This window comes from Mus caroli, unplaced genomic scaffold, assembly GCF_978045245.1.
Source record: "Mus caroli unplaced genomic scaffold, Mus_caroli_1 scaffold_9, whole genome shotgun sequence".
Taxonomy (NCBI): domain Eukaryota; kingdom Metazoa; phylum Chordata; class Mammalia; order Rodentia; family Muridae; genus Mus; species Mus caroli.
Genome location: NW_028227264.1, coordinates 36,433,966 through 36,443,808, shown reverse-complemented (window position 1 = coordinate 36,443,808; position 9,843 = coordinate 36,433,966). Strand labels below are relative to the sequence as shown.

The 9,843-nt window shown below is 44.2% G+C and overlaps 1 non-coding gene across 1 annotated transcript; it reads right to left on the bottom strand.

Annotated features, from left to right (window-relative positions):
- Positions 1-3,951: 3,951 nt before the first annotated feature.
- Positions 3,952-4,083, bottom strand: LOC115032234 (small nucleolar RNA SNORA17). Its single transcript, XR_003837888.1, has one exon. It is a non-coding gene; the product is annotated as a small nucleolar RNA SNORA17 (small nucleolar RNA).
- Positions 4,084-9,843: the final 5,760 nt, after the last annotated feature.

Sequence of the window (9,843 nt, the reverse complement as noted above, 5' to 3'; positions counted from 1 at the left end):
TGGATGTGCTTTACAGACCAGTTCCAAGAGAAAGTTTTGAAGATGAGAAACAGATGAACTTATAATGCCCAGTGGTAGCTATAGTCAAAGCTTCCCTGATGACATAACAAGTGGTTCATAGATTTGGAGTAAAAAGTGAGTCTAAAAGAGATATAAAATTGAGTAAATATTTATATATGAATTATAATCCTCTTTGTCTTATCCAACAGCCAAGAAGTAACTGCCAAGCAAGTGCAACCAAGTATATAACCAAAGGGGAAAAATTCTCTGCTTTACTTAAGCTTTTTCTGACAAAATGGAGAGATTATTATATTCCAGGTCTATTGACTGACATAGAGCCTTGATCACACTTTGGTAAAAACATCCAACTTTAAAAATGTGTACAGTTTTATTCAATCACTTTGAAATATGAAGGGAAACAAAGGTTAAAACAAGATATAGGACAATTTAACATTGAAAAAGGTATTGTGGAATTCTACTGTAATTCTAGCCCTCAGAAGCCTGAGGACAGGAAAATTACAAACATAAACTAGCCTTACTTACATAAGTGACACTTTGTTTTAAAAGCCAAAACAAACATAATGAAAAGTAACACAAAGGTTCACTTACATGTATGCATTTGTTTTTGCACATGTTTATATTACTACAGCATATACTGTACTTACATATGCAATTTTTAAATTAAAAAATAAACATTGTGACAGCCAAATCAAGAGCTACAAACGGAGAAGTTATTAACATTTGACAGGTGCATGGAAGAAGCTGTTTTCTTTAATGATGTGACAACTGGTAGATCAACAATTGTAAGACCCATTTCCAGGATTTGTTGGGCAACTCAAACTAACCATAATGAGGAAGGAAAAGAAAAGAAAGAAGAAAAAAATATCAGAGTTGTATGGGAAGAGATAGGAGGTTGGGAAGGATGGTTATGTGAAGAGCTGGGATTTAAAAGGTATGGGTATTTTCAAATATGTAGTATGATATTTCCAAGGAAATATAAAACCTTTGTTTAAAAAAATAAAACAAAAAATGAGAGGCATGGCATTTAGAGGGGACATTTTGGGAGAAATATGAGGAGAGTTGGACGGAGGTAAGGAGAGTAGATACCGTCATATTTTACTTTAAACGTAATTTTAAAATGTGAAAAAGAAAAAAAATTATCTTAAATTTGAAGTATTATTAACAAATTTGAAAATAGGAAATCTATTAGACCAAAAGAATTCTTTAAATATAAATGAAACATACCATTATAGGAATATATAAGGAAATGTAATAGTTATGCAAGTTTAAGTATAACACTTAGATATTCAACACACTAAGCATTGGTCTAGAGTTATGAGAACAAAAAAAGGAATAGAATTAAATCAATTTTAAAACATAAGATTTTTTTTTTTAACCTGTGCTAGGGAGGTATGTTCAAGGACCTTTGACAACATCAATCAAAATGTGATTAAAAATCCATCTAGGTATGATTTTGTAAAAATCACATATTAGTAGCCATATTAAAATGTAACGATCTCCTTCTAAGCACTAGCTAGCTGTATTTAGTAAATTCACAGTGTAAACATGCACAAACTCACCAAGCTAGACAGTAGGTGTGAAGGAAATAAAGGGAAGAGAGAAATGTAATTAAATTATAATCTGAAAACAACTACAAAAAGCATAACACTGTGCCAGGTGCAGAGGGATTAGGATAGGAGTTCAACATCAAGTTAATCCCAGCTTCAAAACAAGTTTGAGGTCAACCAGGCCAACACAAAGCCATGTCTGAAAAAGCTAAAAACAAAAATAGTAAATCACATGATGCTGTAACCATATACAAATCCTTAAGTGTAAAATAATATAAATTAAAAAGTAATAATAAATTAAAAGTAATAATGACTTCAAACATCAATTACAGTTACCTGACAAATTTGCATTTCATTTAGGGTTCCGGTTCCGGTCACTGTTCTTCCTTGAATCACCTGGAACTTTTTGAAGGTTTCACTCCTCACCAAGACTAGGCAACCCTAGCCTCTAGCAAAAGCTGTTGGCCATTCGCAGGCATCCTTCTCTATCTCTGTCCTTTTCCACAGATGATTTGTCTAGCGCAGGGGCTTCAGGACAGCTAGGCAGTTTACATGTAATCCAGGGCTCCTTAGTCAAATGTTCCTGAGAATAGAGAAAGAGAGAAATTCTAATTTTCTTCCAAATGAATCATTTATATAGAAGAATTGCAGAACCAAGAAATAGGCAAAAATAAGCTGAAATTAATAATTGAGACCAAGTGTGGAATGCTGATTGTCAAAGGTTCTAGAAGGGAAAAGGAGGGGGGGGGTAGGAAAGAGCTGATCAGTGAATGGGTTCCCAGTTTGCTGAGTTACAACACGGTGGGGTGAAGAAGGGAGCATGTGTTTCTGGGCAGTATAGTGACTACAGATTTGTCATGATATGCTTTTGAAAATTTGTAGAATGAGTCTTAAATACTTTTACAAAAGAAATAATGAATATTTGAAGTGTTAGTTTTTTTGGTTTTGTGTGTTTTATTTTTAACTCTTTATTGGTTCTTTGTGAATGTCACATCACGGACTCCAGTTCCACTCATCTTCCCCTCCCTCCCTCCCTTGAACCTCTACCCTTGCAACTTCCCCCCAACAAAGAAAAGAGAAAAAAATCTCATTGTGGAAGGAGCAGTGTGTCACAGTATTTCCCATAGCATATCCTTTTGTCTACACTTCTTTGCTTACACTTCATTGCAATGTCATTGCCGTGACTCATTGGTCTGGTCTGTTGGTATGAGGCTTGATCTGGTTTTTGCTATTCTGTCTATACACTGAACCTCACTGAGACTCCTCTCAGATGTCCTGTTGTTGCCTTCTTTCATGGAGATCCCATAATTTTGGATCAGCCCTTTCATGCACTCCAGCAGTTCATTGATAGGGTAAGGCTGTTTAGATCTGGGTCTGAGAGGTAGATATCTGAACTGGTTACCCTGCAGGTTCTTCTGGTTTTGGGCCCTGTGACCAGCTCACCCCAATTCCTGATGTGATCAGATAAACTCTACAGAATATTGCAGTTGGCTAGGGACAGGGTCTGCTTTCCAGCTCTCAAGGCCCCAGGGCCACCTTTCCTACAATGCCCCAGTGAAGGTTGGGGAAAGTTCTATACAGCCCTGAGACATAAACAAGTCCTTGGGCAGGCAGCTGCCAAGACCTCGGATGTCTCTCTGACCTTTGGAGGTAACAGAACCCTTCTGCTGTGGGGCCACAGACTCAGATGTGTATCCTGGTGACAGCATTGGCCAGTATCCCATCATACTACCAGGTGACATCACCAGCTATTCAGATCTGTCCGCTCTTCACTATCCTCAAGTCTGCACCAAATACCCAACTCTCAGACCCAGATCCAGGACTCTGTATTGGCCCACCCAACATCTACCCCATTAATGAACTGCAGGAGTGCATGAAGGAGCCTGTCCTACTGATCTAAAACTACAGGATCTCTAAGACACAAGGCAACAAGAATGACTTCTTTGTGCCCACATCTTTCTTTCTCTTTCTCTTCTATTTCTCTACCACTTTCTTGCTCCTCTTTGTGGTACAGTGGGTCTCAGAGTATCTGGGGTCTTATCAAGAGTGATCTCAGGAGACTTATGCCCCATTTGTGTATTATAGTTCCAGGAAGAGGTCATCTTGGGCATGGTCTACCCTCCTCCAGGCTTGCATGACACCAGAATGGTAATCATCTCAGGCTTGCTCCTCACCCAGGACAGCCTGAGTGGCCCCTCAAAAGGTTATTCTGTCTTGGACTCACTCCCACCTGGGGTCCTGCAGTCCCAGACAAGGTTCTTCTAGCCCTGAAACCAGCCCAGGACTGTGTAGCACTGGATTTGTGGTCATCTCAGGCTAGCTCCTTATCTTGGATCCTCTGGTGCTACACATGTGATAGTCTTAGGCTTTCTTCTCTTCAGGAAGCATTAGGCTACTAATCATTCAGATACTCAAAAGTCAGAATATTGAGCTTAAACATAGCCTCTCTCTTCTTTGCCACCAACTGATATACAGGTGACATAGGAGTCATACTTGTAATATTGCTAGATACAGTATGAAGTGCTATTTTCAATAACATTATACTGAAAGACCCCCGAAGGGAGACCCTCACTCAAGTCTTGGGACAGCCGCAAACCCAAGAAGACACTGAGACCGAACTCAGAATATAGGAAGGAAGATTTAATAAAGGCACAACGAGTAAGCACATGAACCAGAGCTCTGGGGTCGAAACTCATACACCAAGCATGGTGTAGAGGAGAATCGACCACGACCCAAATTTTTCACAGGCTTATATAGGAAAAAGCCAAGGGGGGAGCAGGGTAGGAAAAGTACAAGTTTGTGTAACTAAGGGGTTTTTGCCAAGGGTTTTTCCAAGGGGCTTTCCAAGGGGCTTTCCGTAACCAAGGGGTCGTGTCCTATATTTGGCAATGTACCCGATCTATTGGAACATTATCTCAAAAATGTTCTTGGGGTTGTTCCAGGAAGCCTTTATCTAAAAAATGTTCTTGGAACAGTCCTCAATTGGGAGGGGTTGGACTCTGGAGTGAAGAGTTCAGGAATGTACTCTGAGGTGAAGAGTTCAGGAGTGTTCCGGGAACAATCTCTAGATGGGAGGGGTAGGACTCTGAGTTGAAGAGTTCAGGTGGTCAGTAATTTTCCTCCTTCATTCCCCACTCCTTCTAGTAAGTAGCTCTAATCTTAGAGCGAGTTTTCGGCCTCTTGGAGGACCCGATATTGTTGTCTTAGTACCATAACCTGTACTGCATTTATTCTTTCTCTAATAAAAGCTACTAACTTATTGAGGATGCAGGGGCCAAAAGTTAGCAAAAGCATAAGTGTAATTAAGGGTCCTGCTATGGTGGAGAGGAGAGTGGTGAACCAAGGCGACTTAAACCAGCTTTCGAACCATCCTTGTTGGCTTTCTCTTTCTCTTTTACGTATATCTAGGCGTTCTCTAAGTTTGGCCATAGAATCTTTGATTACTCCTGAATGGTCAACATAAAAACAACATTCTTTTTTTAGGGCAGCACAGAGTCCTCCTTCTTTAAGGAATAATAAGTCTAATCCCCTCCTGTTTTGTAACACTACTTCGGACAGGGAAGTCAAAGATTCTTCTAATTTGGTTATAGACTGTTCTATAGTTCTAAGATCTACATCCATAGCTGTACGTAATTCTTCATAGTATTGGGGGGTCTTAATTAAGGCAACGGTCCCTGTACCTACTCCTGCTGCTACTCCTAATCCTAAAAGTACTGCCAAAGTTAAGGTAACGGGTTCTCTTTTCCAGCGGACCCGGTGATCAAATTTGTCTAAAAAGGAGCTATCATCATGATACAGGAGTCTAGGAATAAGTTGAACTAAAATGCAGAAATCTTTGGAACTATTAAAAACAGACATAGATACACAAGGAGTGAGACCGGTATTGCAAGCCCATACTGTGTCTATGGGGGGCACTAGATACTGACCACTTTTGTTAGGCTGGATGTTCTGGGTCTGATTACAGAGGTGCCCTTTATCCTGAGGTACCTGGCCTAAACAAAGCCCACTTCCTGAAACCGCTGCCAGAGTAACTTTCTGTTTTCTCCCCAAAGGCATTGAGAATGATCTGAAGTAGTATTATAAGTCCTGATCTGAGCAATTCCTTCATAATAAGGGGGCCTAGAGGCATAGCATAACCAACATGATTGAGTCATATTAGGATTAGTCCTATTTAAAACTAAAAAAGCTCCTTGGACTAGACTGACCAGACGGCTCTCTGTATCTAGGGGCGGTGGGGAAGCTAAGGTTGGCTTTATGAGGGGAGTATTAGTCCCTAGGGAGGGTTCCACTGTGTTAGGCTGTGGAGTTGGTGGAGCTGGTACGGCCGGGACTTTTGGGGGAGCCGGTGCGACTGGGGAGCCCTGTTCCATAAGGACTTTGTTGGGCCCTATGGGTGTTACCACCAGGTCTCTCACTGTCAGTCTGATCGTAAAAATGAACCCAGGGTCTCTTGGTGGAATGTATACGCGCCAACCCCACCTATTTCCTTTAAGCCAACTCAAACGATTTTGTTTCCCTTTTTCAGTGAATTTTATAAGTAGGGGGTTGCAGTATTTACCTTTGCATGGTCCTGGGGGGCTGTTTTTAAGAGCGCACCCACTCTCTGGATATTTATAGGGGTTTCTTTCTCCTTGGTTTGGCCTGTCATAAACACTACCTCGTTTTACCGTGATTAGGTCCCAATCAGAGGAAGGCTTCCAGTAGGCTTCCCCTGTCGTTTCACATATCCATTTACCACAAAAATAATCTGATGCCCCTCCACATTCTTGTTGAAGCCTTCCGCTCCGACCCTGACCGGGGCAAACATAAAAATGTGCAGCTCTAAGATTAGCTTGGTAGAACTGCCCTGAACATCCATACGTGTTCCCTATTCCACTCGGAACACACCGCTGTTCAGGGGGTGGGTTACTATGATCAGTATGATCGGGGAGGTCCCAGTTGGGAGATCCTGCTGCTAACTTACAGATGTCAGGTGTGAGATCAGGCCACCAAGTCCAAGGGGGATGGACTGCAGTGACTGCCCATACAATGTTTCCCTCCTCATTAAGTACTTCCCAAGACTGTTGAATTGGAGCATGAGGGTTGTGGTTCCCTAGGCTTAGGGTGGCACCCGCGACACAAGCGAAGTTTAAGAGGATTATCAGTAGCTGCCACCGTCCAGTTGTCTTCATGGTTGCCTCTTCCCTGGCTAGGAGCCTTCTTGACGTGGGAGGCGTGGATCCAGGCGGCGATTCCATCTACCTTTACTGCCGTGGGAGTTGTTAACAGCACCAGATATGGTCCTTTCCACCGAGGCTCAAGAGTGCCAGTGCGATGTCGTCTGACAAGGACCGAATCTCCAACCTGGAACCTGTGGGGCACTGCCGTAGTCCCCGGTGCATAAGCTTCTTTGATCTGGTCCCAGATCTGTGTTCTGACAACTTCTAAGGCCTTTAAATGGGTAAACAGAGCAGAGGGTGAGGAAGAGTCAACACAGGGATCCAATATCCCGCCAGACTCGGCCAAGGGGGGCGGTCCCCCATGTAGAATTTCATAAGGGGTAAGACCGAAACGTCCAGGTGTGTTTCGGACTCTAAGAAGCGCAAAGGGAAGGAGGGTCACCCAGTCTTTACCGCCGGTCTCAATAGCTAATTTAGTTAGGGTCTCTTTTAGAGTCCTGTTCATTCTTTCTACCTGCCCTGAGCTCTGGGGTCTATAAGCACAATGTAACTTCCAATCAGTCCCCAATTGTGAGGCCAATCCCTGACTTACCTGGGCAACAAATGCGGGCCCGTTGTCTGAGCCAATTACCTTGGGGATCCCAAACCGGGGTAGGATTTCTTCAAGGATCTTCTTGGTCACCACCTGAGCGGTTTCAGACTTAGTGGGAAAAGCCTCTACCCATTCAGAAAAGGTGTCTATAAACATCAGCAGGTACTTGTTGCCATACATTCCTGGTTTAATTTCAGTGAAGTCCACTTCCCAGTAAACTCCGGGGCGATCTCCTCGTTGTCTCTTTCCTTGTTCTTTGTAAGGTCGGGCAGCATTGGTGAGAGCACAAGCCTGGCAGGAGTCAATTACCTGTTGTACCACCGAGTTGAGTTTTAAAATATAATAATCGGAACCCTTGATCAGCTGTAGGAGTTTATCAGATCCCAGATGAGTCAGTTGATGTAATTTTTGGACATAGTCTCTTCCTTCTTTTGTAGGTAAAATAATACGCCCATCTACAGTCCGCACTAGCCCCCTAAAATTGAATTCCTGCGCCTGTTTGCGACAAACCATGGAATCTAATAGTTTAAAATCTTCATCAGAGTAAGTATAATTAGGACTGGTTGCCGGTGAGGGCTCTGGCAGGGGCCTGCCTCTTTCTGCCATGATTGTTACCCCTTGAGCTGCCTGCCTTGCTGCTACATCAGCCATCTGGTTTCCTCGGGCCACAGGATCCTGTCCTTTTTGGTGGCCCGGACAATGGATAATAGCCACTTTCTTTGGCATATGTATAGCCTCTAGGAGGGCCAGAATTTCTTCTTTGTTTTTAATGTCTCTACCTGCCGAGGTAAGTAGCCCCCTCTGTTGGTAGATGGCCCCATGGATATGGGCTGTAGCGAAAGCATAGCGGCTGTCAGTGTAAATGTTGATCGCCTTACCTTCGGCCAACCGCAGGGCTTGGGTTAGCGCCAGGAGTTCAGCCTTCTGAGCCGAAGTTCCTTCTGGAAGACCACTCGCCCAAATTACCTGTTTTCCATCTACCACTGCCGCTCCTGCTCTTCTTCTTCCCTCTACCACAAAGCCGCTACCATCTGTGTACCAGGCAGGCACACCTGGCCAAGGCTGATCAGTCAGATCCCTCCTCGTTCCAGTTTCTTCAGCCAGGACATCAGCACATTGATGTACAGGAGTGGAGTCATCCATCAAGGGGAGGAGGGTGGCAGGATTGAGAATGGCAGGTGGAGCAAAAGTTACTCGATCATTTAGCAACAAACTCTGGTAGTGGGTCATCCAGGCATTAGTCATCCACCGGTCAGGGGGCTGTCGTACAATACTCTCCAGAGCATGGGGAGCGATTATAGTCACATGCTGACCCAGAGTAAGCTTGTCAGCATCTTTAACAAGCAGGGCTACTGCAGCAATGGCTTTCAGGCAGGAGGGCCAACCGCTGGCAACTGGGTCGAGCTTTTTAGATAGGTAGGCCACTGGCCGCTTCCAGGACCCCAGAGTCTGAGTCAAGACCCCGCGGGCTACTCCAGCTCGCTCATCAACATATAGGGTAAAAGGCTTAGTCAAATCTGGCAAGGCCAGAGCGGGGGCTGCAAGCAGGGCTGCCTTTATGCTGTCAAAGGCTTTTTGGTGTTCCTCAGTCCAGGTGAATGGGACTTTTTCCTTAGTGAGTGGATATAGAGGGGCCACCAGTGTTGCGAACCCTGGTATCCAGAGTCTGCAAAAACCTGCTGTCCCCAGAAACTCACGTACTTGGCGTGGGGTGGTAGGGGTTGGGATCAGCATCACAGTCTTTTTTCTGGCCTCGGTGAGCCACCGCTTTCCTTCTCAGAGGGTGTATCCTAGGTAGGTCACCTCGGTACGACATAGCTGAGCTTTCTTGGCTGATACACGGTACCCCAACTCACCCAGTTCATTCAGGAGCTTCTTGGTTCCTTCAAGGCACAGTTCCTGGGTTGAGGCTGCCACCAGTAAGTCATCTACATACTGTAAGAGAGAAATCTGAGGGTTTTGCGCTCTAAAAGGCGCAAGGTCACGGTGGAGCGCTTCGTCAAAAAGAGTAGGGGAGTTCTTGAATCCTTGGGGCAACCTTGTCCAGGTTAGTTGGCCCGTGTGTCCTCCTTCTGGGTCCCTCCACTCAAAAGCAAACAGTGGCTGGCTATTAGGGTGTAATCGAAGGTAGAAAAAGGCATCTTTTAAGTCTAGAACAGTGTACCAAGTCCGCTCTGGCGGGAGGGAACTTAGTAGGTTGTAAGGATTTGGAACGGTAGAGTGAATGTCCTGCACCCTCTTGTTAACTTCTCTTAAATCTTGCACTGGTCGATAATCATTAGTCCCAGGCTTCCGTACTGGCAGGAGAGGTGTGTTCCAAGGGGATTGGCAAGGCACTAGAATTCCTTGCTCCATCAGTCTCTGAATATGTGGCCGGATGCCTTCTTTAGCTTCCCTACTCATAGGGTATTGTCTGACCGAGACGGGGGAGGCATCGGCTTTTAACTCTACCACGACCGGTGGTACTTGTTTAGCTAATCCCATTCCTGCTTGCTCAGCCCAGACTCCAGAAAAAGCGGATAGC